A 26,045-nucleotide genomic window follows, 5' to 3' on the forward strand; every position below is an offset into this window, starting at 1 on the left:
AGTTTTCTCTATCTTTTCCGCATCTGTAGGTTCTTTTTCGCAAAAATGCAATTTGAGCAGATTTTATGATTAGCATGATTGTATTCTCTGACGGACTTAAAGTCCTAGAGTCAGAGATGTGTCAATTCATGACTTGCATTGGGCAGAATGATTGCCTACTGCTGTTCATATCTGCTTTTGAGAGCTAGCCATAAAGTGCTCGGATTATCTTCCATCAGATGCTCATATTTGAGATCCGGATGGATATGGTGCCTTATTATGTATAAAGCTCCATTTGTAACTTGATCTGGTAGCGGTAGCCGCTTCTATTTCATGGGACGTAAGACTGATCTTGACGTCCATTGACCATGTTGGATAATTGTGACCATCAAGCGCAAATTCATTGAACTCTTGGCCGATCATTGTACCGTACATGGATTTTGACCATAGATTTGATTAATTTACAGTAGGTAAATTAAAAATCATCATGGTTATGTTGTAATAATGATGTAAAATTTGTAATGTCAAGTTGAGACTTGAATTACATAGTGTAGACCTCAAATTATGTAGCTAACACGTTGAAGATAATCACCGAATGTGGTGTAGATCTTACAGTAGTTGGGGCATAATATGTAACTGTACAGTAGATGCCATGAGTCTCACTACCTTGTGTTATGCAAATATGCAAATCTTGTGTTAACACTTTAAAGGTAATCACCAAAATGGTGTAGACCTTTATTTAATTCATATTCAAATTGGGTACGCACGTAGAGGATAGTCACTATGTGCAAACATAGTGTAGATCCCATAGTAGTACATAGGTACTACCTTGTGTATGGCCAATATGAGATATGAATTAAGGTAATCACCTGAATAGGTGTAGACATTGGTTCCAAATTTGATATTGGGTACGCACTTTAAGGATAGTCACTATGTGTTAGACATCGTGTAGATCTCGTAGTAGTATTAGAGTACTACTTAGTGTATGGCCAATATGCAAAGGTTTGGAACATAGTGTTATATCAAGTGGAATAGGTAATCACTTAATTTGCATTGTAATTCTGCTTGAATTAAGCACTTTTTGGAGCGTAAGGGCTCTTGGGGCTTAATTAAGATGAATTACTGTATAATCTTGCAAGAAAAATGATTATCAATTGCAAAATTAAAGTGGTCGTAAGTATAAGTGCATGTTATAGGGATTGCATGAAGCAAACACATTGAACATTGCATAAATTCCAGAAAATAGGGTCTGAAATATAATTTTACATCAGTAAATAACACAATGTTTAATTACTGAAAACACCGAGGGCCTTAACGTGAAAAGTACTAGATACATAGTACTATTTGGTTGGACGATCTGCAATATGTTTGAAACCCATGGGGTTTACTGCAAATTGGCCAAAGCTTCGCTGGGGGCTGAGAAAAACTTAGGCTACAGCCCATGAGGCCTTTCGGCCGGCCCAATTGGGCTCCCCCCTCCCACCCCGCCCTAAATAAAAAGGGGAAGGAGCGGCGGGTTAGGGTTCCAACCCTAACCGCTCACGCCCCTCCCCTCTCTACAGTGCGCAGCCGCCTTGGGCGTTATGCCACCGTCTGGTGGTAGCCGCTGGAGGTGGTGAGGTGCCGACCGAGGGCCGCCGTGGGAGGAGGCGTAGTTGCCAGCCGAGGGCCACCCTTGTGGCAGGCCACCGCCGTTAGGACGGTACCCGCCTGTGTGGTAGGTTGCCGCCGGTTGGCGGGCGCCGGCCAGAGCTGAGCCGAAGGGGCGCCGCCGAATAGGCGACGATGCGGGTCGTGGCCGAGGGAGGGCGCCGCCTGAGGGAGGCGCGGTCGGTGGCTGAGGGAGGGCCGGGGCCGAGGGAGGCCCTGATGCGGGTTTTGCCGCTGCCGCTTGAGGGAGGCGCCGTCGAACGCCGCCGCGGGGAGAGGCGAGAGGCGAGGCACGTTCGTCACTGGCTGAGGGCCGGGAGCGGGCAGAGCAAGCTGCCGCTCGGGAGGTCGCCGTGGCGGGGTTGCGCGAAATGCGTCGCCGCGCCGTGATGGGGCCGCCGCTAGCCACAGCGTGGGTGGTCCGAAGTCGCCTTATGGATGGTGCGCGGGCACCGCCGGATGGGCGGACGTCACCAGAGGGTGAACGCCGTCGGCCGCATTCTCCGGAAGCCAAAGCAGTGGCCGGGGATCGAGGACGAAGTCGTTGATGACGGCGTGTATGGTGACGACAACGTCTGTGTTGATATTGACTTGGTGGCCGAAGGCACAGAGGAAGAACGAGGACACTACTGTGTGATGGTAAGTGCTTACCGTTCTTGTGTACAGCGAAGTGAAGAGCGCAAGTACATCGCCTTGTTCATCGTTGATTCCTTTTTGTGCTTGGCCATCTTCTCAGAATAGAAAGCGAGATCATATGTTGTGGTAGATCAGCGATGAATGGAGCGAATGTGCTGGTGGGCATCGCCTTTGTGCGGCTGCCGGAGAAGCACAATGCAATCGTTTTCTGTTTGTGCCGCCACCGTCGAGTGGAGTGGCTGGAGATTGGAGAGGCCCGGCCGCCGCCGCTGTTCTCTCGGTTGCAGCCGCTGTGTTCGTCCTTCGTAGCAGAGTCACCATGACGCTTGAATGCTTCACACCAGACGAAATGTACATCGGTCTGGTTGATTAGCGATTGTAGAGCAAAGTGCGTGATAACGTATTGCAAAGTAGAATTGTAGAGAGACAATAGAGAGAAATTCTTGTTTCATTCAATGAGATGTTTACATATATATACATGATGGAGGGACATGATGAAAGGTTATATCTATTGGAGATAGATGTCTCTTGGTAATTGATCACCAAAAGGTGTCTATTCGTAACATATTACACGCAGTTATAGTAACATTAAGGCATGCAAGTCTTTAAATATGCACTTACGCGCACCTATCTCATTGTGAGCACTTAGCTACTCCCAATGCCTTATGTCTTAAGCATTAAATAGTGCTTCACATAGGATAGAAGATGTCGTGGCAGAGATTTTAATGTTGAGAGAAAAGGAGTTGATGTTTTACTGGGTTCCAAATTCAAGACAAGTGATGTTGCCATCTAAGAAATTGACATAAAGCATAAGATATCACTACTACATAAATTATTTTCAGAGACGTTCGTAACCCATTTTCACAGACGTTTAGTGCACTCGTCTGTGATCGAAGGCCCGTGAAAATTGACTATTTCCACAGGCGCAACATTGATCGTCTATGAAAATCTATTTTTACAGACGGTTCATTTAAGCAACCATTTCTACAGGCGGTTCACTTAAGGAACCGTCTGTGGAAACCGATTTCCACAGGCGGTTCCTTAAGTGAACCGCCTATGATAATCGGTCTCTGAATCGACGCTTTTTTTGTCCAAAAAAAATGAATTTTTTTTTACACGAGGAACCCCCACGGCCGCGCCGTTGCAAGTCACAAGCCACGCTATATTTTCACACTATTTTTAGTTTTTACGTTTCATAGGAATCGAACCCGCGACCCTCCCTCCCCTCTACCCTCGCGCACGAACCCCCTTACAACCTCACCTATCAAGTAGCTGTGATTGAAACGGGATATTTTATCCTTTTTAACCTTTTATGCTGAAGGTTTTCATAGGCGGTTCTCTTTAGGAACCGCCTGTGGAAATCGATTTTCACAGGCAGTTCCTTAAGTGAATAGCCTGTGATAATTGTTGTGAACCGCCTTCGGTTGCATACGGACTTTGATTTGAACATTTTTTTGACTCTATGGACATCTACTGAAAAAGTTACATCCGATTCCACTCGATTTTGTCAGGTTTGACAAATTTTTCGAGGCAAAAAACAGCTTGAAAGATTAAGTTCTCGCCCCCTGAAGTTTCTGCACCATTTTCAGAACGCGCGTATGTGTCCATAGCCGTCATCACTTACATCAAACTTTAGCAGAAATGATATATATTTCCTATTCTAGTGCTGTTGAGGTGAGAAAAAAAAGAGAAAAATAAAATAAAAATAAAAAATATTTGTGGCCGTGCTGACGTTTGATAACACTTGATGCTATTGTCATCACTAGTACTTCTGTAAGCAGAGTCTTGTTATTGATAGTGGGGGTTTTTGATCTTTTTCTAGTTGATCTTGCTAGAGATGTTGAAGTTGGTAGTATTCTTTTTCTTCTCTGAGTTTACTTGCATTAATAGGACTTATGGTAACAATAGCATATGTGTGATCGAAACTTATGTGTAAAATTTTAACTGATTATTTGGATATATAAATTAAATTAAATAAAAAAGTTTTCAACTACAAAGTTGTAGATCTCATCGAGGGCTACAATTTTCATATAAAATTTGTCTCCATCCGAGTTCGTATGAAAAAGTTATGAATTTTTTAAGATAAGATGTCATCCATTTTCACAGGCGGTTCATTATGTGAACCGCATGTGAAAATAGTACGATTTTCACAGGCAGTTTACATAAGGAACCGCCTGTGAAAATGTCATTTACACAGGCGGTTTCTTCTGTCACCCGCCTCTGAAAATCGCTCAGGCGGTTTGCTATATGACCCGCCTGTAGAAAGGCACCCTGAGTGTTTCGAAAAATCATTTCTGTAGTAGTGTATTAGGAGTGGCCTTAGTAGTAGGTACCATCAGGATTAAAACATCACCCTCAAAATCCTAGAAATTGAATTTTATGAAACCAAACCTATATGGTTGTTATTTCAAATACCAACTACCCCTTAGGGTCCCGTCAACAGTTCAATCCAGCTTGTGCGGTCCAAATTGCACGTGATTCGGCTATGTTGACCTTCGTCATTTTGGTATCTGAGTTAAAGAAATTGCAAATGCCATCTCGTCCCCTGAGCGCCCAACAGAATCGTGTTTCTGCCTAGCTGCCTCAATTTCATGATTTAGAAAGTTGCAGAAGCTAGCTGCTACTACATTTAGTCCTAATTGTTGAAGTATGAATATACTGTGAATTATTGATGTATTGTATTGAGCCTCATGGGCAGCTTATACATAGTATCTGATGGCTTGCATCTCAAACAATCTTGGTAAGATGTGATCATATTAACGAGACTAATCCTATCATACTATAACAGACAGATCCTTCAGGTCTTTAATTTCCATATACTCTAACATCACCTGTCGTCATAGCGTGAGCAGCGCAAACGCTCAGACTAGAGTGGACACCGATGAGTTTGCTCAAGTGGATGATAGCCCTATTGTTACCGAGGTAGCCGAGAGTGAGGTGACCATGGTCGCAGCCATGGAGGAGGGTGGACTCTCAAAGTACCAACATGAGTAAACACGTGCACAAAGTCAAGTTGATCTGCTCGAGGACCTCGACTGGCGGCAACGATAGTGGCTTGGAGGTGTCGGACGAAGGTGCTAACTCGGAGTGATAGCTCACATGGTGATGAGGACGAGCAGCATGGGGTGGAGCACTACCTAGAGAGGCGGCGACCCAGCAATGATGGTGTGACCATGAGCATCGGCGCTACAGCCTGGGAGGGTACGCAATGACAACCTCATTCTCGGTGGTGCCAGGCTTGTGCTCACAGACGACATGCCAACGACGATGACCCAACGTGATGACAAAGTGTAAACAGGGCGCTCGAAAGGCCGCGTATGAGGACCATGTTGATGAGCACATTGCGTCACACAATGGCGTCAATGGAGGAGTGAAGACGCTGGAGAGGTCAAAGTCAAGGTAGTGAAGTCCGTAGCCAAGGAGCATCAATGGGTCGGTAGGGCGACGCAAATCAATCTATGATTGAAAAAAATAGACAAACCTGATATAAAGATAACCAAAGAAAACTCTAAGTGGTGGCCGATACATGGTTCGGCGACACAAACACCTATGGATTGCACAGCCCCCGGGAGGGATCATGGAGACCGGATCATCACCTAGGGGCAGCACGGCGAAATCTGTGGAGGCAGTGGCTCATGAACGATGTCGGCTTGATACCATGTAGAAGTATGAATTAATATACTACGTATTGTTGATATATGATATTGAATATACTACGAATTGTTGATATATTATATTGAGCCTCGTGCTGTTTATATAGAGTATATGGTAGCTTGAATTTGAAGCAATATTAGAGATAAGATTGAATTTTATCGGAGAGACTAATAATATTGATGAGGACATCTCAATCTTCAATGACCACGCTGAACATGATCATCTCCGTGACCAAGGTAGTCGTCTACACCTCAAGGACCAACAATATCAAGGACCAATCACGAGAAGTCATGCTAGCAAATACATGATTAGGTGAATGCTAACCTAAGCTACATTTCAGATTCTTGTGACTTGGTCATGCCCCCCACCTGTCATATTTCAGATGTGTCACTTACCAAGAGCAAGGCGCACCAACCTGTCACATTTTACAATGCATAATATATATGGATGGAAAGATAATCAAGTCTACTTTCACCTCCAACAAAAGGCACATCTTTTGGACTTCCGAGGGGAGAATTATTGTTGTTTTACTGAAGACTACGCATAAGTTGAGCAGATGGACGAGAACTCAATAAAGACTCCTTGAATGCTTCAACCAGTTGGCCTTCCACCTTCCAACGTGGTGATTTGTGTTCATACCCAGCTAGGAGGGTTGTTCCTAGTATATATACCCCTATACACCATCTGTTGAAGGACTTTTTACCAATTTGATAAACTGATATATTAAATTGCAGCAAGACTGCTAAGTGCCTTACCGCTTTGCTCTTGTGAGCTCTCTTGGATTCGTGAGAAGATTCCTCTGGGATTCCCTAATTTGTGCTCTACGCTTCTGGGCGTTTTGTGTGGATTAGTTCCAGATTGTGATTCTGCGATTGTTCGGATAGCGGGTTGGAGTCCAGGAGGCTTCGGATCGTCTCTCCCCAACGCTTGGTCGCATCCAACCTTGGTAGGTTAAAGCTAGTTACCCTTTCCTCTGCTCACAACTAGTTATCCCGCTATTCACAACAGGTTTTGCTTTGTTCTTCAACCTACGCCGTGAAGATCGGGCCACTCCTAGCGTGTACGCATCAATTGGTATCAGAGCTTTTGTTGCCACGGCATGTTTCCATCCACAAATTAACCTTTTAGTGCATCGCTTTTTCTTGTGTTCATGTTATTTTGATTTATGTCCTAAGAGTCCAGATAAAAAAAAACCAAGCCTTTGTTTAGTACTGTTAATCTTGTGCCGTTAGTGCTCATCTTGTTTCTAGTCACCATCGATATCTTGCATCGTGCTTGTTTTAGTTGTCGAGCTTGCTATTTAGTGTCAAAAAAAGAAAAAAAAACAAAAAAAGAGAGAAAGAAAAAGAGAACAAAAAAAGGAAGAGAAGAAGAAAGCAAAGGGTTGTGTTGCGGTTGTCAAAATTGCAAGTTTCAGATTCATGTTCTGAATTTTCAGTGTTTTCGACTGGTGACATTCACGTATCCATTGCGTGGTTTACGACACTTGATTCTAGTACCACATCCCTCCTTGTTTAGCCCACCAAGCCCCACTAAAACCCTAAGCCGGTTGTTTCGATTAGTGTCCTTTCAATCGCTTGACCACATCCGAGGTACTGCCACTCTTGCACTCTTGCTGTCCATTGAGAACACATAAGAACCTTGGTGAGTAAGAGGTGAGGTTGTGTGATTCCACAAATATTACCTATTCCACTTTATCTTTGCTAACATGGCAGGTTCCAACTCAACTGTACATGGGGAAAATCATGAAGGAGATGAACAACCAGTCACACGAGCCAAGATGCAACAATTACGTGACCTGGTTCAGGCCATGGGACAGATGCTCAATGAATGCCTTCCTGCCACTGGTGGAGGGGGTCTACATCAACCTAACCCTGTTGTCGATCATGGTGAAGCCACTGATGAAAACTCAGTGGAGGCTGTTGGTAATGATGACTTCCACGACCCGCAAGGTCTTGGTCGGGGTGGTGGACGAGGGGGCGGTGCCATCATGGTCGAGGCGCAGATGTACATATTCTGCAACAAGGAGGAGGTGCTCACGGCCGTGGTTTTGGCCATCGCATGCGCTTCAATGACCAATATGTGCATGATGGTCGCAGGTATGGAGAAGAATATGATGACAACGATGAAGTTTTTGCAGATCATGATGGCTATGGAAGCATCCACCCCCACGTCGTGGTGCTGTTCATGGTGAGGGAGGACAACCTCGAGGTCTCCATGAAAGAGGTGATCCAGATAATGTTGCTCGAATCAAGTTGAGTGTCCCTAAATTCAATGGAAGAGAAGACCCCTGATGCTTATCTTGATTGGGAAGAGCAATGTGATCAGAATTTTCGTATCCACAATCTCTCTGATCAAAGGCAGGTAAATCTTGCCTCAGTTGAATTCTCAGGTTATGCTCTCACTTGGTGGAATCAAATGCAACAAAATCAGCTACAATTGGGGCATGAACATATCAATACTTGGGCTGAAATGAAGCAAGAGATGAGAAGGTGCTTTGTGCCTTCAAGCTACCAGCGTGACCTGCGCAATAGGTTGCAGGCATTAAGACAGGGGTCTAAAATGGTTGATGAGTACTATAAAGAAATGGAGTTGCTCTTGATCTGTACTGGAATTAGAGAGGATGTTGAATCCACGATGGCAAGATTTTTGCATGTGTTTAAGGTTTTGTTGAGATGTTTCCTTATAACAATCTGCAAGATCTTGTTGACCAGGCTATGCTCATGGAAAGAAAGATTCGACAAGAAGGACATGATCAGTCATTTGGGAACCATTCTTTTTTAGCTCCATGGCGTCGCCAACAGCCGAGTGCATCTTATGTTGATCGTCGTTCTCAAGGTGCCCATGCAGGGACATCTCCATCTGCTCCTGCTTCCAAGCCTACAACCTTGTCGGCTTCTTCACCTACAGCTCACCAAGATAATCTACGCTCTGCTGGAAGCATAGGGGCATCATCCGCCACATTGGCAGTGGCATCCACATCTCGCAGCCGAGAAATTAAGTGCCATAAGTGCCAATGGCATGAGCACATTGCCTCTGAGTGCCCTAGCAGAAGAAACATGCTTGTTAATGAACAAGGAGAATGGGAATCTGAGAGTGAGCCAGAGGAGGGTGTGCTACTTGAAGAAGCATCGATTGATGATGGTATTCCGGCTGATGATGGAGACAACAATTGTTTTATCTCTCATCGTGTGCTTAGTGTTAATGTTGTGAAAGGAGAGAATGGTCAGTGACATAATCTATTTCACACTAGAGGCACCATCAAGAGCAAGGTATGCAGAATTATTGTTGATAATGGCAGCTGCAATAACATTTCAAGTTTAGAGTTGGTAGAACGATTGGGACTAAAGCAACGACGTCATCCTGCCCCATATAAGATGCAGTGGCTCAATGATTGTGGAGCACTACGAGTGAACAACATTGTGACCGTCCAATTCTCAATTGGAAAATACCAAAGATCAGGTGGAGTGTGATATGGTTCCAATGCAAGCATGCCAATTACTTCAGGGGGGGGGGCTTGGTTATATGATCGTGATGTTCAGATTAGTTGCCGAGCCAATACCCTTGCTTTTATGTATAAAGTTGAGCGTATCACTTTGCTTCCATTAACACCGGAGGAGATAATGACGGATGATCTGAAAAAGAAACAGCGAGAGTGAGAAACACTTGAGTGAGAACCACAAACATAGTGAGAGAGTGAATCCAAAGCCAAATAAAACTCCAGAGCCGTAGAATACTAAGACACATGGAAAAGAGAGATTAGTGATGATGGCTAGGAAAGGGGATATAAAAGAATTGAGAGAACCCAATGCCATGTTCTTTGTACTCCTATACAAGGAAAGCCTTTTATCAACTAACGACTTACCCTCTACTTAGCCTTTTATAAAACTCCAGGATTAGTAACTAGTTGTATTGTTGTCTTGCCCAATTGGTGAAGATTTTTTAGATAGTTAGGGAGTAGGGACATTATAAGCCCTGGGGCCAACTGAATTGATAATCAGAGAGCAATAGTTATGCACAATCTCACTGTTCAGATGCTATTATACATTTGTAGCTCAATTATTCATGATATGCTTTTGTTCAATACTTGTAAGATCATGTTTATAGACTACTAGTGTATTTGTCCTTGTACTGTTATTGTTGGAATATTATTTTTGCTCATATTGTCGCATATTTTTGCTCATATTATCGCATATTCTACTAAATTTGTAAGCAAATCCTAAAAGTGAACCCAGTTTGCGTAGCCTACGTCTCCCGTTCGGGAGTGTTTGATTATAAATATGACTTGGTAACTCGTCATATTTATAAGAAGATGCTCCCGAATTGTCCACGAACTTTGGACAGTTCGAGGATATGTGGTCCGAGTAGTAGGTTTCTATACTCTTGCATGGTTCTAGAGAGAATTTCGGTGGCATCTCCCTGTTGTTCTCCGGATACACACCCTCTTGGCTTGTTATCGAGACATGTATTTAGAGAACAATGGGGAGATGTTGCCAAAATTTTCTCTAGAACCGTACAAGAGCATAGAAACCTACTTGGGCCACATATCCTCGAATGAGATTAGGACCTATCTTTGCCTATGTACAAATTAGCTAGGATCCTTCGTCTTAGATAAGAAATATATCATATTTTTATAGCAAAATCCTAAAAGTGAATATATTTACTAATACTAATACAATTGTATCTACATATTCGTATCTATTAGATATCTGCCAACGAGTCTTCATCGGGATCCTCTGACGAAGCACAAGCTCCCAATCAGACATCTGCGCAACCAGGTCCTAATGGAGCAACAGTACGAAGGCCAAGGATACAAGCAAAGTGGCCGACGAACAAGATTACCATCACGGAAATTGATGATGACAGCGTGCATACGGAGAAGAAGGCCCTGCAGAGGTTGTGGAAGCTCACATGCCTTAATGCTTGGGAGAGGGTGCCATTGACCCTTCCGAAGTTCGATGACCTTACTGTGGCTCAAAAGAACGCCTTGTTCAATGATGGTGTCAATATGTTTTTGGAGTTCCCGGAGAACATGAAGGTGAAGGGTTTCAGGGCTGCTATGAAATTGATCGCCAAACTTTGGAAAAGCCACAAGAGCAAGCTTGTGAACAAGTATATGGCAAAAGGGTTGGAGCCCTTCATCAAGTACCCATATATGAAAAGGGAGGATTGAGAAGCTTTTGTGGCGTTGAAGAGCTCAGATGCGTTCCAAAATGAGAGTTCAACAAAGAAGCAGTTTCGGGCAAAGAACAAGCAAAATCGCAATCTGGGCACAACCGGATACATGGAGAAAAGGGAGAAATGGCTAGTAGAGGATGAAAAGTTAGCCAACGAAGGCCGCGAGAATCCTTGGTTGCAATTTCTGGGACAATCACAATCGTATTTGCGAGCGATGTGTAAGCTGTCAGATAGTGGAGAGATCACATTCAAATCCAGTGAAACCGAGGTAGTCGCTGAAAAGGTAAAAGAAATAGTAGCCAATCCTCAGAATGTTCATTCACCGGGGTTAGGGAACATGACGAGCTCTCCATTGCGCTGGGAAACCCTGAACACTTAGGTCGCATTTGAGGCATGTCTAGTTCTCAAGGCTGGAAGTTAGGCTTCCCCGAACACGCCGGGATGTATAAGAAGAGGAAGAGGTCGAGTGCAATCGATGTGCAAGCATTGACCCAGTCAATCACGAAGAGCGTTTATCAAGACATCCTGCAAAGGCTTGCAGCACAGGGAGTCATAATTCCTAGTGCACCAGCAGGTGATAGCCCCATTGCTGGACGCAAGAGTAGTCAAGCTTCCAGGGTGGTCAAATAGCCTGTCTTCTCTCCATCCATGGAGCCAGATACTATAGACCTTCTAGATGGGCCCACACCATGCTTGCTGGTCATAAGACCTGGTGGCTACCAAATTGAGGTTGCAAAGGGCCAAGTGCATCCAAAGGTCTAGGTGTTACATACAGTCCCGATACGTCCTGGCTATGTCATGGTCTTCGTGGATTTTGTACATGCCAATGCCATGGACACAAATATGCCTGTCCCCCCCCCCAATGATGAGATCGGAATACTGGGTCAAGCTCGTCTTCAAAGGATCCAATGGAAGAGGGGAGCCATCTTGGTGCACACGGTACCATCTAGGAGCGATCTGCTTGGACAATCAAGTGCACCCCTACCCTAACCTCAGCCTCAAGATGAGCCAGCTGCGTCGTCTTTGCCCACTCTGTCATCTTCAGCTAGGCAACCTGAGGGCAGCCCAGTGAAGAGAAGTCCAAGCCACAGTCCAAGAAGCAGGTGCCGAAGAAGTCCCAGTCCTCTGGTAAGGACTCAATCACTGAGAAGCACGAGATAGGAGTAGATTGGACTAAGGCTAACCCAAAATTCCAGCTTGGGAAGCCCTTGCTAATGGCAGATCCACTTTAGAGGGTGGGACAACCTTGTGTCGAGTTGCATAATTACTACCTGTAAGGTTGTAGAGTGAAGAAGACTTCCGTTATTGTCCAGTACCAAAATCGTCACTTCTTGAATGGGGACGTCTACTTCATTGTAGGCTTCAACGACTTATACGACCTCTTCAACCTCGTTGGCCTGGTCGTGTGATTATTGCGATGTTTTACATTATAAGACCTTTCAAACTAGAAATTCATTAATTATTACCACTAATTCTCCAATCTAACTAACTTCTTATCTGCAGACACTTGGTGCAAGAAACGACGGAGAAGGAGCCCTTCAGATTCCTTGAGCCCCAAACGATGATGGTCTCGGTGATGTAACAAGATAAGGAATCCATTGTGGGATATTTGGCTAGGGCAATGAGCCACTTTTCAAGGAAGGACTACCTTATGGCCACCCACAACACGGGTGCCCATTGGATCTTACTGGTCATTACCACCAAGTGAAACTTGGTCTGGTATCTCGATTCAGCAATACCAGTAGTAGGACCTGATGGCAAATAGGGAGAACGTGACTGTACTTTGGTTAAAGGAATTCTCGATGAGTAAGTTCTTCATGACTTAGGTTACATATTTAACTTTTTAAATTTTTTCTAAATGTTGACTAATCGATCCCTCTTTGTATGTAGGGTTTTTGACATGTGTAATTGTTCTGATCCAAAGTATGATCCGAAGGTGCCTCGCACACTGACACATAAGACCGTCATCACGGTAAATGCTAGCAGAGACATTTGCAAATACTCTACTACTCCTGTTTTTTTCCTTTCGAACTGACCGTCTTTCTCCCCCTCTCCGGTGCCACCAACAACCACCGGACAACACCTGCAGCTTCTACGTTGCGTGTCATATGCTGCTAACCATTGCAGCAAAGGATATGAAATCCCAAGATGTAAGAAAATTGCATAGTTTTTCATAACTACTTTCATTCATTACTAATATCTGATGATAAAATAATTTTGGTTAAGCTAATTGCATAATTTTTTCATAAATTCTTACATTCACCAGGAATACAGTTTCCCGGACGTCAACATCGAGGACTCTGCACTCTTCAACATTCGAGGACGGATTGCCTCATTCATAATGACCGAAATCGTCTCTCAAAAAGGCGAGTTCCATTGTAGGGACCAAACATCTTGAATCTTATGTAAGGTATTTGTATTATCTTGATGTGAACTTGCGTCGTTGTACGTTTTGATTATAGATATGCAGATATCTCATGACTTTTGTTGCTACAATGTGGATATCTTGAAATGCATGGTGATTATGGCATCAATGTTATGAGTAATCTCGATGTAGATATTTGGATGTGTACTATCTTGTTTGCAGGAGAAGACGGCTATCAAATCCTGACATTGCTTCAGGATCAGCCAGGAAACAGGTAAATCCCTTCGGGGGACTCGGTCATTAGTGACGGGTGGTAACTTCACCCATCACTAAAGAGTGTTACCACCTGTCACTAATGGCAGAGTCTCAGCGACGGGTACCCCCGTCACTGGTAGCGGTCATTAGTGACGGGTGATGACCACAACCTGTCACTGATGAGTCTGTCATTAGTGAAGGGTTGTGGTTATCACCCATCACTAATAGCCGAGTCCCAGTAACAGGTGGAAAGTTACCCGTCACTAATGGCCGAGTCATTAGTGACGTGAGGAAAGCTACCTGTCACTAATGACCGTTACCAGTGACGGGTCACATGCCTCCTTAGGCCATAAGAGATGCATGTTAGTGATGGGTCTCAACTATTACCCGTTACTGGTGATCGTCATTAGTGACGCGTTCGGAGTGACGGGTATATAACCTGTCACTAACGAGGGTTATCATCCATCACTAATAAACTATTCTGACATAGTGATCCTTAATTACTCTTATGAATTGAGGTGAGAATTTAGATGTCCGTTCCACGTTCAGATGAAACAAATCCAACCATATTAATGGACCAAACTCTGCTGCAAATCCAAAAATAAGCGTGTTTCGCTCGAGATCTTCAGTATCAGTTAGGATTTTTGAAAGCCAATGTCCCAGTTTACGCCTTTTTCCTCTTGTTTTACATTGCAATTTGTGGTTCGGGGCTCCAAAAAGTCTGGAGATTGTGCTACACACACGGTGACTCTCAAGTCTGATTCCCCAGAGGAAAGCAGCCTAGTTGCACACACGGTGATTGCTGCAGCAGACAGCAGTGCAGGGAAAACTGAAACAACCCAGACAAAGATCGACGCTAAGGACGAGTTGCCATCGCTCAACGCGTGCGCGGGCAGCGGCAAGGTCTCAGGGAGGACACATGGGGAAGCAGGAGACGGCCTGGAGTGCGTCGGCGCTCCGGAGAATTGGTGGTTTCGACTAAAGAATTTGCAATCTTGGACGCATTTCAGGTCGGAAAGGGATTGCTGGAGGATGAGAAGGCTCAGAACCTCGCATTGCAGCATTGGCTCCAAGCGGTGAGTATCGATTGAACATGTGGGGAAATTGAGGTTTTTTATTTTACCGGGCAATGAGCTAATGTTTATACTGAAATTGTTGATGAACAGATTGACCCGCGACACCGGTATGGCCATAACCTTCACTGCTACTACGATTGCTGGCTTCACTGCGAAAGCAAGCTGCCTTTCTTCTACTGGTCAGTACTCAGCTATCAACTCAGATTTTGTTTTTTTAACCAGTGGATGAAATGTGAGCTCATGATCTTGATTTGGTGATGCAGGCTTGATGTCGGAGAAGGCAGAGAGATCAATCTTGAAGGCAAGTGCTCAAGATCAAAACTTTTGAGCCAGTGCATCAAGTACCTTGGTCCAGTAAAGTATTCACAAACATGGATCAAAAGAACAATTAGAGCTACAACATAGTGAATATATACGATGGCTAACATACCATACTTACATTTTGTGCAGAAAGAAAGAGAAGACTATGAAGTCGCGATTGAGGATGGCAAATTCTTGTACAAGAAGAGCCGGCAAATCCTTGACACGTCTTGTGGACCGCGAGATGCAAAGTGGATCTTTGTTCTTAGCACATCAAAGACATTGTATGTTGGCCAGGTAAATATTCACATACCTTCATATTGTAAATGTCCACTCATCTTTACAATTGTCAGTTCATTGTATAACATTGTTCTCTAATCTCACATGCAGAAGAAAAAGGGCACATTTCAACATTCTAGCTTCCTTGCCGGAGGGGCTACTTCTGTTGCAGATCAATTGGTTGTTGAGAATGGAATCCTGAAGGTAAACTATCAATCTACTATCATTCTTTGTACTCAACACAGGTAGCAGTACTTTTTCAACCCCTGAGAAAGGCATAAATATGCTCAGTTTATTAGATGACATGCTGAGGAAATCTGCTATGTTTGTGTGACAGGCTATTTGACCTCACAGTGGGCACCACCGCCCGACAGAGGAGAACTTTCAGGAGTTCAAGAGCTTCCTCAAGGACAACTTGGTCGATCTAACCGATGCTAAGCTACACACATTATGATCTTTCAGAAAATAAACTAAATATCTCAATATTTATACGGAATTGCAATGTTAAATCTTTTTGTAAACTCTTTGCAGATGAGCTCGGCAGAGGAGGATGAGGAGTTCTGGAGCAGTCTCAGAAGAATCTCTTCAGAGAGCGATAAATCTGCCGGCAAAGCAGCTGCATCTGAAGAAACCGGCCCTTGCCAGGCACCTCAATCTGTTGGAACTGTCTGCACAAGAGTGAAAAATACGAAGAAACAGCAGTGGTAAGGGTAGAGTCATCACTAGATACGTCTGAAGGGGATCAAGAAGGGATCGAACAGGCGTCGGTGCCGCAGGAGAAGATCCTGGAGAGGATCAACTCCAAGAAGGAGATGAAGTCGTACCAGCCGGGCAAGCATCTTTCCTTCAAGTGGACCACAGGAGTGGGCCCCGGATCGGGTGCTTGCGCGACTACCCGTCGGAGCTCCAGCTGCAGGCGCTGGAGCAGGTGACTTCAATGACGAGCGCTTGCAGTTGCAGCTGAAAAGTGTTCTTGAACTCTTGAAACTACTTGATGAATGAAGATGCATATAGTAGGGGTTAGGGAAATAAAAGAACATACTGCTTTTGTAGATGTAGGCCAGGTAGTATACTCATATACACTGTTCATCAAACGATGTGATACTGTTAACATGATGACCCCAAAAAGTATATACACATTCTTTCATTCTTTTCATGCTTCAAAAACCAGTACTCAAGCATGGTCTCCCGTCTCTTAAAAAAGACAGTGATTATCGCATCCTCCTATGTCATATCTCTATGTTCTGCCCCTATGTTATTATGTGCAAATTTTCGACTTCTGTTGCAACGCACGAGTATTCAACTAGTCAGTCAAATGACAAGAGGCACTCGTCGTCGCCAGGTTCAGACTTGAGTAAGGCAGACACCGTAGTACTGAATGAACAAGAAGCTTGGCGCAGCGGCGAGCCACCAGGCTGTGCGTGCGCCGTGGAGCTCTTTAGGGGCTTCGCCGAGTGAGTCCACGGTGAAGATGGGCGGCGTTGCGTTGGTGCATGCACACTGTCGCCTGGGCGCATGGCGAGATGACACTACTACACAAAAGGGTTTCACTGTCAGCTTCAAAACCACCTTCACTGCCGATTTTGGAGTCGGTAGTGAGTAACGGGCAGTTATAGTCCCGACTATCATTGTCAGCCTAGGGACTGGCAGTGAAGGGGGTTATCCTTAAGCCGGTAGTGATAGTCGGTCCTTTAATCGACATTTTTTGCCTGAATTTTTTTTCCCCGACCAGGCACCCTACGGCAGCGCCGTCGCAAGTCACAAGTCACACGATTTTTTGCGTATGCGGTTCGGGGCACTCGAACTAGGGACCTCTCAGCTTACGCGATACATTCTTACTATCTCACCACAAAAATACTAATGATAACAATAGAATATGTTTTCCTTTTCATCTTCTTTCCTGAAACTTTGTATGATTATTTGGGTATTTAAATGACCTAAAATTAAAAAGTTTTCAACTACAAAGATATAGATCTCATCGAGGGCTACAATTTTCATACTCTCTCCGGTCATAAATACTTTTCGCTTTAACCAAGATCCAGTCAAAATTTTAAAACTTTGACCATCAATAACTTTCATAATATTTAGTTTGGAAACATAAAAATTATATGTGTAGATTTGTCTTAAAAAATACTTTCATATTATTATATTTTTATTAGATATTATAATTATATTCTAATAAAAAATAATGATCAAAATTGCACATCGAAGACCATAAAAAATCAAAAGCGATAAGTATTTATGACCGGAGGGAGTATAACGTTTATCCCCATCCGATTTCGTATGAAAAAATTATGAATTTTTTAAAATAAGTTGTCATCATTATCCGAGCAGACAATGGTATGCTTGAGTAGTCGGCTCTCTGGTCAGGTCCTCCACCACGGTGGTCGGGTCATCAACCACAGTGGTCGATCGGTCTGCTCATGGCAACACTTTTCATAACACTTTGTTATGATTATTTTGGCATTTAAATGATCTTAGATTAAAAAGTTTTCAACTACAATGTTGTAGATCACGTTGAGGGCTACAATTTTCATATAAAGTTTGTCTTCATCCGACTTCATATGAAAAAATTATGAATTTTTTTAAGATAAATTGTCATATATTATTATTGTTGGTTCGTGACTATAACCGGCAGTGATAGTCAAGTTTCACTGCCGATTCATAGCTAGAATTGGCAGTGATAGTGGTAGTATCACTGCCGGTTCGTAGCTAGAACCGGCAGTGATAATTTATCACTGCCGGTTCTTTTTTAATGGACTTTTAGTGACAGTGCTTGACATGAACCGGCAGTAATTCTTTATCACTACTAGTTCGTAAGGAATTAGTAGTAATAAGTTGATATATAAGCTATATTTTGTAGTAGTGTGAGGACGTACGAAGTGCTGCGTGTAAGCACGTAAGTCTGCTATGTTTGTGAGGTTAGCTGGTCACCCTTGCGTACGTAGACTGATGAGCATTGCCGATTGATTTCTCGTTTCATTTGTTTCTGCATCTAGCGTGTGTGTATTTTGATCATCTCCAGGTGTCTTCGCGTTATCAGCGTCATAGGCCGGACAACTCGTGCCTAAGGTCTATTCGTCGCATAATTTGTGCTGAAGGTTGAAGTCTCGATGATCATGAGTAAACAAAACATTCAGGCTTGATTCTTTTGTACTAGTACGTGACACTGCTATTCAGAAGATGCAAATCGTCCAAGTGCTTCAGAAATATCGATGCAAAGGAATAAACTTAACCCAACGTTGTTTCGTTTGGACCCGTCTTGGGCATTAATTTACATGGGCTGGACACCAATGTGCCCAATTAACCCATCTGAGAGGCCCATGCACTTTGTTCTACTCGGGAACGGTGATGGTTACACAGCCGTAGCCGTGGCCAGCACCTCATTTCTTCTCCTCTCCTCGTGGTCGCCGGTGCGGCGGGGGTTTACCCACTCGGACGGGACACTGCAAAGCACCGCCACCGGAAACGGCTTAAATGAGGCGAAACCGGTGAGGTGAAAAGGTTAGTGCTTTGTAACTTCACAAAGTAGTGTTGTTCATCTTGGATCAGCTGTGCATATTTCATGTATATTCTGTACACAGGTGCTCGTGGGGAGGCACGCCTATCAAAAGTTAGCTTTAGCCAGATCAATTTTTAACACGAAATTAGCACTTTGATTCCAACTAAATCTTTAAATGAAAGAATGGGCAACTATTATGAGCTATGATGATGTTCTCAGTTATTCTACGACCCTTGACAAAAGCATTCTGAGAGTTGTTAATACACAAAGGCACATGCTTTTGCATCTTTAGCGCCAAAGATCTAGCAACGATTTTATAAGCAACATTCCAAAGACTAATGGGCCTATAATCAGCTGGAGTCAAGCAGTTAATTTTGTTGGGGATGAGGGCAATGTTAGCTTTGTTAATACCTTGAGGCTTTTTTTTTTATGTCGAGTAAAGGATTTTACAAAGTTTGTAGATGTCACCACCAATCCAATCCCAAAGTTGCTCGGTACAAAGCAACATCTAACCCGTCAGGCCCTGGAGCTGCATTGTTCTTCACCAACAGAATTTCTTCCATGGTATATGCCTAGAAGATTGTCGTCTAGGATTTCTTCTCCATGTGTGCGAAAATGGCCAGATCCCTGCAACCTTGATGAGAAAAGGTTAGCAAGGTAATTAATGAAGCAATCAACAATGCTTCCATTGGAACTAATTAAGCACGGCATCTTCACTACTACAGAAACATCAATCCACGACCCCTTATCACTGTTGGTTCAATAAAAACCGACAGTGATATATTTATCACTGTCAGTTCTTATAAAAAACCGATAATGATAATATCACTGCCGATTTTTCTAAAGAATAAAGAGTGAACCGACCCTTATCATTGTTTGTTCTTAAGAAAAACAGACAGTAATAATATCACTGTTGGTTTTTCTTAAAACCGGTAGTGAACCAACCTTTATCACTGTTGGTTGTTTAGAAAAATCCACAGTGAAAGGGTTATGAGAAATATCAAGTCATATGCTCCCACCTGACCTCTCTTATCCTCTCATTTCTATCTCTCTCTCCCACCTGGCCTCCATCTCTCTCCACTATCTCCCTCTCGCGCCCATGCATGGCGCAAGGTCGGCCTCCTCCCCACGCCCGTGGCTCGCTGCTCCGCCCCACCGTGGCTCTCCGCGCCTCCCACGCAGCCCATCGCCGCCGCCCCACTGTGGCTCGCCGCCGCCGCCCACCCCGCCATCCGCGTCACCCACCCCGGCCCGCCGCGATAGCCCACTGCACCGCCCACCTCGGCTCCCCGCGCCACCCACCCCGGCCTGCAGCGATGGCCCACCCCTGCCCCTCGCCATGATGGCCCACCGTGGCCCATCGCGCCGTCCACCTTGGCCTCCTGCCACAGCCCCACCGCAGCCCCATCGCGCGGATCTTGCCAGATCCGCCACGGATCTCGTTGGATCTCACGAGAGATCTTGTGGGAGGACCAACCGCCGTCGCCCGACCTCATCTCCCGTCCATCGTCGCCCAACCGCCGCCGCAGATCCACCTCGTCTCCCAACCGTCGCCACAGATCTAGATAGCGGCGATGCGGATCTAGACATCGGCGGTGCAGATCTAGGGCGGAGGCGATGTGGATCTGTGGCGGTGACGGCGGTGCACCTTTTTTTCTTTCTTTTTATGTTCCAGAAAATCTATCACTGCCGGTTGTAAAACCGATAGTGATAGCACTAAAATTATCATTGTCAGATGCCTATTGTCGGTTCCAAAATTGACAGTGATATAGATGTCATTTTAGAACCAACAGTGATGACCCTTTTTATGGTGGTGCTTGAGTGTTTGAATCGATTATATTCTTCCTTCTTCTAAGGGTTTGTTTGTTTTTTATTTTGATTATGGATTCTAGCTTCTAAAATCAGAATCGAAAACAAACAGGCTGATTCTATAATCCAGAATCCACAATCTGGAACTAGATTATACCACAATCTATAATCCAGAAAAAAGCTACTTCTGGATTGTGGCACATATTTACCCACCATGCGATTACAAAATAACGTTTCGCTTCTTTTTTTCTCCCTTCGCTCTCTCCCTGTTCTCTCTGTGTTGATCCGAGCTCCCACCGGCCGAGTTCCCGCTGCCCCGAGCTCCCGCCGACCCGAGTTGCAGTTGGGCTCACCAAGGTGGGGAGGTGGCGGATCCAACCAGAGTGGGAGGAGTGTCGGCGGCGGGGTGCCGGATTTTGTGGCGGCACTGGTGAGGAGCAGTGGCAGGCGGCGATGGGCTCGGTGGCAGTGGATAGGCTCGCCTCGCAATTGATCCAGTTGAGGCTCTCCTTGCTTGGCCGATTCGTGCAGTGGAATGTTCGGGGAAGACGGTGGGGGCCGAGAGTGAGGGGAAATGGTGACCATCGACGGCGGATCTTAGAGCAATGGAGTCAATCAGTGGTAGCGGCGGTGGTCTTGCCCAGAGAAGATGGCGAGTGGCTTGGGGAGCAATCGGTGACGAAGGAGCATAGAGAGACTCTTGAAGGGAGAGAGCGAGTCTGCAGGGAAGGAGAGAGAGGAGAGATTGTAATAATCCAGTACTGTTTGTTTTAGATTGTATAATCCAGATTCTAGATTGTGAGAATCAAAATCTAAATTTAGAGAATCACAATAAAAAAAAACAAACTCTAATAACAGTGTTGTTGAAGAAGGAAGTGTTTCTATATCTATCACATGCATGGAACACATGTAAAGACGGTGTTCTTATTTGATATTATTGACTGATTAAGTAAAGTCGAGCGATTTTTGGAAAAATGGAGGTTGAATTATATATATTGCAAGAAAAGAAGAAAAGGCCTAAACATGGAGATTAATTATTGGGTCACTTAATTGCTGCGTAAGCTCGGCCATGTTCGATGCAGTTGGGAATGTCAAAAGTATCATCGGAATCGGTGCTACTTAAGCTATTCGATGCAGTTGCGCCGTGGAGCTCTCCAGGGGCTTCGCTGAGTGAGTCCACGGTGAAGATGGGCGGCGTTGCGTTGGTGCATGCACACTGTCGTCCGGGCGCATGACGAGATGACACTACTACACAAAAGGATTTTATTGTCAGCTTCAAAACCACCTTCACTGTCGATTTTGGAGTCGGCTGTGAGTAACGGACAGTTATAGTCCCGACTATCATTGTCGGCCGGGGACCGGCAGTGAAGAGGGTTATCCTTCAGCCGGTAGTGATAGTCGGTTCTTGAATCGATATTTTTTACCTGAAAAAATAATTTTTTTTTGCCCGACCAGGCACCCCTACAGTCGCGTCGTCGCAAGTCACACGATTTTTTACATGTATGATTCGGGGCACTCCAACTAGGGATCTCTCAGCTTGCGCGATACATTCTTACCATCTCACCACAGAAATACTAGTGATAACAATAGAATATGTTTTCCTTTTCATCTTCTTTCCTGAAACTTTGTATGATTATTTGGGTATTTAAATTACCTAAAATTAAAAAGTTTTCAACTACAAAAATATAGATCTCGTCGAGGGTTACAATTTTCATACTCCCTCCGCTCATAAATACTTGTCGCTTTAACCAAGATCCAGTAAAACTTTTAAAACTTTGACCGTCAATAACTTTCATAATATTTAGTTTGGAAACATAAAAATTTTATGTGTAGATTTGTCTTAAAAAATACTTTCATATTATTATATTTTTATTAGATATTATAATTATATTCTAATAAAAAATAATTGTCAAAATTGCACATTGAAGACTATAAAAAATCAAAAGCGATAAGTATTTATGACCGGAGGGAGTATAACGTTTATCCGCATCCGACTTCGTATGAAAAAGTTATGAATTTTTTAAAATAAGTTGTCATCATTATCCGAGCAGACAATGGTATGCTCGAGTAGTCGGCTCTCTGGTCGGGTCCTCCACCACGGTGGTCGGGTCATCAACCACAGTGGTCGACCGGTCTGCTCGTGGCAACACTTTTCATAACACTTTGTTATGATTATTTTGTCATTTAAATGATCTTAGATTAAAAAGTTTTCAACTACAAAGTTGTAGATCGGGTTGAGAGATATAATTTTCATATAAAGTTTGTCTTCATCCGACTTCGTATGAAAAAATTATGAATTTTTTTAAGATAATCTGTCATCTATTATTACTGTCAGTTCGTGGCTATAACCGGCAGTGATAATCAAGTTTCACTGCAGGTTTACAAGAAGAACTGACAGTGATAGTATCATTGCCGGTTCGTAGCTAGAATCGGCAGTGATAGTCAATTATCACTGTCTGTTCTTTTTGAATGGACTGTTAGTGACAGTACTTGATATGAACTGGTAGTAATACTTTATCACTACTGGTTCGTAAGGAATTAGTAGTAATAAGTTGATATATAAAGTATATTCTGTAGTAGTGTGAGGACGTACGAAGTGCTGCGTGTAAGTAAGTATGCTATGTTTGTGAGGTTAGCTGGTCACCCTTGCGTACGTAGACTGATGAGCATTGCCGATTGATTTCTCGTTTCATTTGTTTCTGCATCTAGCGTGTGTGTATTTTGATCATCTCCAGGTGTCTTCGCGTTATCAGCGTCATAGGCCGGACAACTCGTGGCTAAGGTCTATTCGTCGCATAATTTGTGCTGAAGGTTGAAGTCTCGATGATCATGAGTAAATAAAACATTCAGGCTTGATTCTTTTGTACTAGTACGTGACACTGCTATTCAGAAGATGCAAATCGTCCAAGTGCTTCAGAAATATCGATGCAAAGGAATAAACTTAACCCAACGTTGTTTCGTTTGGACCCGTCTTGGGCATTAATTTACATGGGCTGGACACCAATGTGCCCAATTAACCCATCTGAGAGGCCCATGCACTTTGTTCTACTCGGGAACGGTGATGGTTACACAGCCGTAGCCGTGGCCAGCACCTCATTTCTTCTCCTCTCCTCGTGGTCGCCGGTGCGGCGGGGGTTTACCCACTCGGACGGGACACTGCAAAGCACCGCCACCGGAAACGGCTTAAATGAGGCGAAACCGGTGAGGTGAAAAGGTTAGTGCTTTGTAACTTCACAAAGTAGTGTTGTTCATCTTGGATCAGCTGTGCATATTTCATGTATATTCTGTACACAGGTGCTCGTGGGGAGGCACGCCTATCAAAAGATAGCTTTAGCCAGATCAATTTTTAACATGAAATTAGCACTTTGATTCCAACTAAATCTTTAAATGAAAGAATGGGCAACTATTATGAGCTATGATGATGTTCTCAGTTATTCTACGACCCTTGACAAAAGCATACTGAGAGTTGTTAATACACAAAGGCACATGCTTTTGCATCTTTAGCGCCAAAGATCTAGCAACGATTTTATAAGCAACATTCCAAAGACTAATGGGCCTATAATCAGCTGGAGTCAAGCAGTTAATTTTGTTGGGGATGAGGGCAATGTTAGCTTTGTTAATACCTTGAGGCCTTTTTTTTATGTCGAGTAAAGGATTTTACAAAGTTTGTAGATGTCACCACCAATCCAATCCCAAAGTTGCTCGGTACAAAGCAACATCTAACCCGTCAGGCCCTGGAGCTGCATTGTTCTTCACCAACAGAGTTTCTTCCATGGTATATGCCTAGAAGATTGTCGTCTCGGATTTCTTCTCCATGTGTGCGAAAATGGCCAGATCCCTGCAACCTTGATGAGAAAAGGTTAGCGAGGTAATTAATGAAGCAATCAACAATGCTTCCATTGGAACTAATTAAGCACGGCATCTTCACTACTACAAAAACATCAATCCACGACCCCTTATCACTGTTGGTTCAATAAAAACCGACAGTGATAAATATATCATTGTCAGTTCTTGTAAAAAGCCGATAATGATAATATCACTGCTGGTTTTTCTAAAGAATAAGGAGTGAACCGACCCTTATTATTGTCAGTTCTTAAGAAAAACTGACTGGTGGCGGCGGTGCGGATCTAGACATCGATGGTGCAGATCTAGGGCGGAGGCGATGTGGATCTGTGGCGGCGACGGCGGTGAACCTTTTTTTCTTTCTTTTTGTGTTCCAGAAAATCTATCACTGCCGGTTGTAAAACCGATAGTGATAGCACTAAAATTATCAATGTCAGATGCCTATTGTTGGTTTCAAAATCGATAGTGATATAGATGTCATTTTGGAACCAACAGTGATGACCCTTTTATGGTGGTGCTTGAGGATTTGAATCGATTATATTCTTCCTTCTTCTAAGGGTGTGTTGTTTTTTATTTTGATTATGGATTATAGCTTCTAAAATCAGAATCGAAAACAAACTGGCTGATTCTATAATCCAGAACTCCATGAAACTTTACAGCTACAGATCTAAAGCTACAGGCGCACTTGCCATTGATCCCCCACTAGAGGTTGTTTGTACTAGCACTATCTCTCTCTCTCTCTCTGAATCGTACGAGCGCTACAGCTGATCACACAAACGGGCCTTTTGCAGTTATTTTTTTTCAATTTTCCTAAAAGAGGAGAATGCATGGGAGGCTCTATCTAGTAAACGTAGCGAACACCCACTACCAGATTTTGAGATTTTGCCGTGTGCCAAAGCCTAAAAACACTCGGCAAAGTGTTTACCGAGTGTAACACTCGGCAAAGCACTGTCGGTATATACAGTGCCGGCAAACAGCTATTGGCCGAGTGTTTTATATCGCGCACTCGACAAATATGAGCCAAATACGACACTCGGCAAAAAAAGCGACCTAACGGTGCCAGGACCTTAACGGTCTCTTTGCCGAGTGTCTAAGGGATACACTCTCAGAATCGTACGAGCGCTACAGCTGATCACACCTCCGGGCCTTTTGCAGTTATTTTTTCAATTTTCCTAAAAGAGGAGAATGCATGAGAGACTCTATCCAGTAAGGGTCCGTTTGGTTGTCTATGTGGTCCAGGCTCGTATTTAGCGAGATAGGTTGAGTTGAGTCAGACTCGGAAGATGCTATAGAGTTTGTTTGGTTGGCTACATGTGCTCAGACTGACTGAGAAGAGATTATGTTTGGTTGTCCGCATGAGTATATGTTGTATTACAAAGCAACTCACTTTTTCACCAAATAATCTAGAGTTAAAAATATTTTTATAAATTAGTACATCACATGATAAGAATATTAGTGGATTTTTTCTGATTTTTGGGAATTTATTTGAGGCATAAAAAATTGTTAGAAGTTATAAAAA

The 26,045-nt window shown here is 43.8% G+C and overlaps 1 long non-coding RNA gene and 1 pseudogene across 1 annotated transcript; both read left to right on the forward strand.

The window, feature by feature from the left end:
• Positions 1–1,525: 1,525 nt before the first annotated feature.
• On the forward strand, positions 1,526–14,465 carry LOC133887052 (uncharacterized). Its single transcript, XR_009903510.1, has 5 exons — positions 1,526–2,268; positions 12,601–12,903; positions 12,988–13,069; positions 13,187–13,247; positions 13,364–14,465. It is a non-coding gene; the product is annotated as an uncharacterized LOC133887052 (long non-coding RNA).
• Positions 14,466–14,580: 115 nt separating this feature from the next.
• LOC133886523 (IQ domain-containing protein IQM2-like) lies at positions 14,581–16,492 on the forward strand (annotated as a pseudogene).
• Positions 16,493–26,045: the final 9,553 nt, after the last annotated feature.

Source organism: Phragmites australis, chromosome 12 (assembly GCF_958298935.1).
Source record: "Phragmites australis chromosome 12, lpPhrAust1.1, whole genome shotgun sequence".
NCBI classification, from domain to species: domain Eukaryota; kingdom Viridiplantae; phylum Streptophyta; class Magnoliopsida; order Poales; family Poaceae; genus Phragmites; species Phragmites australis.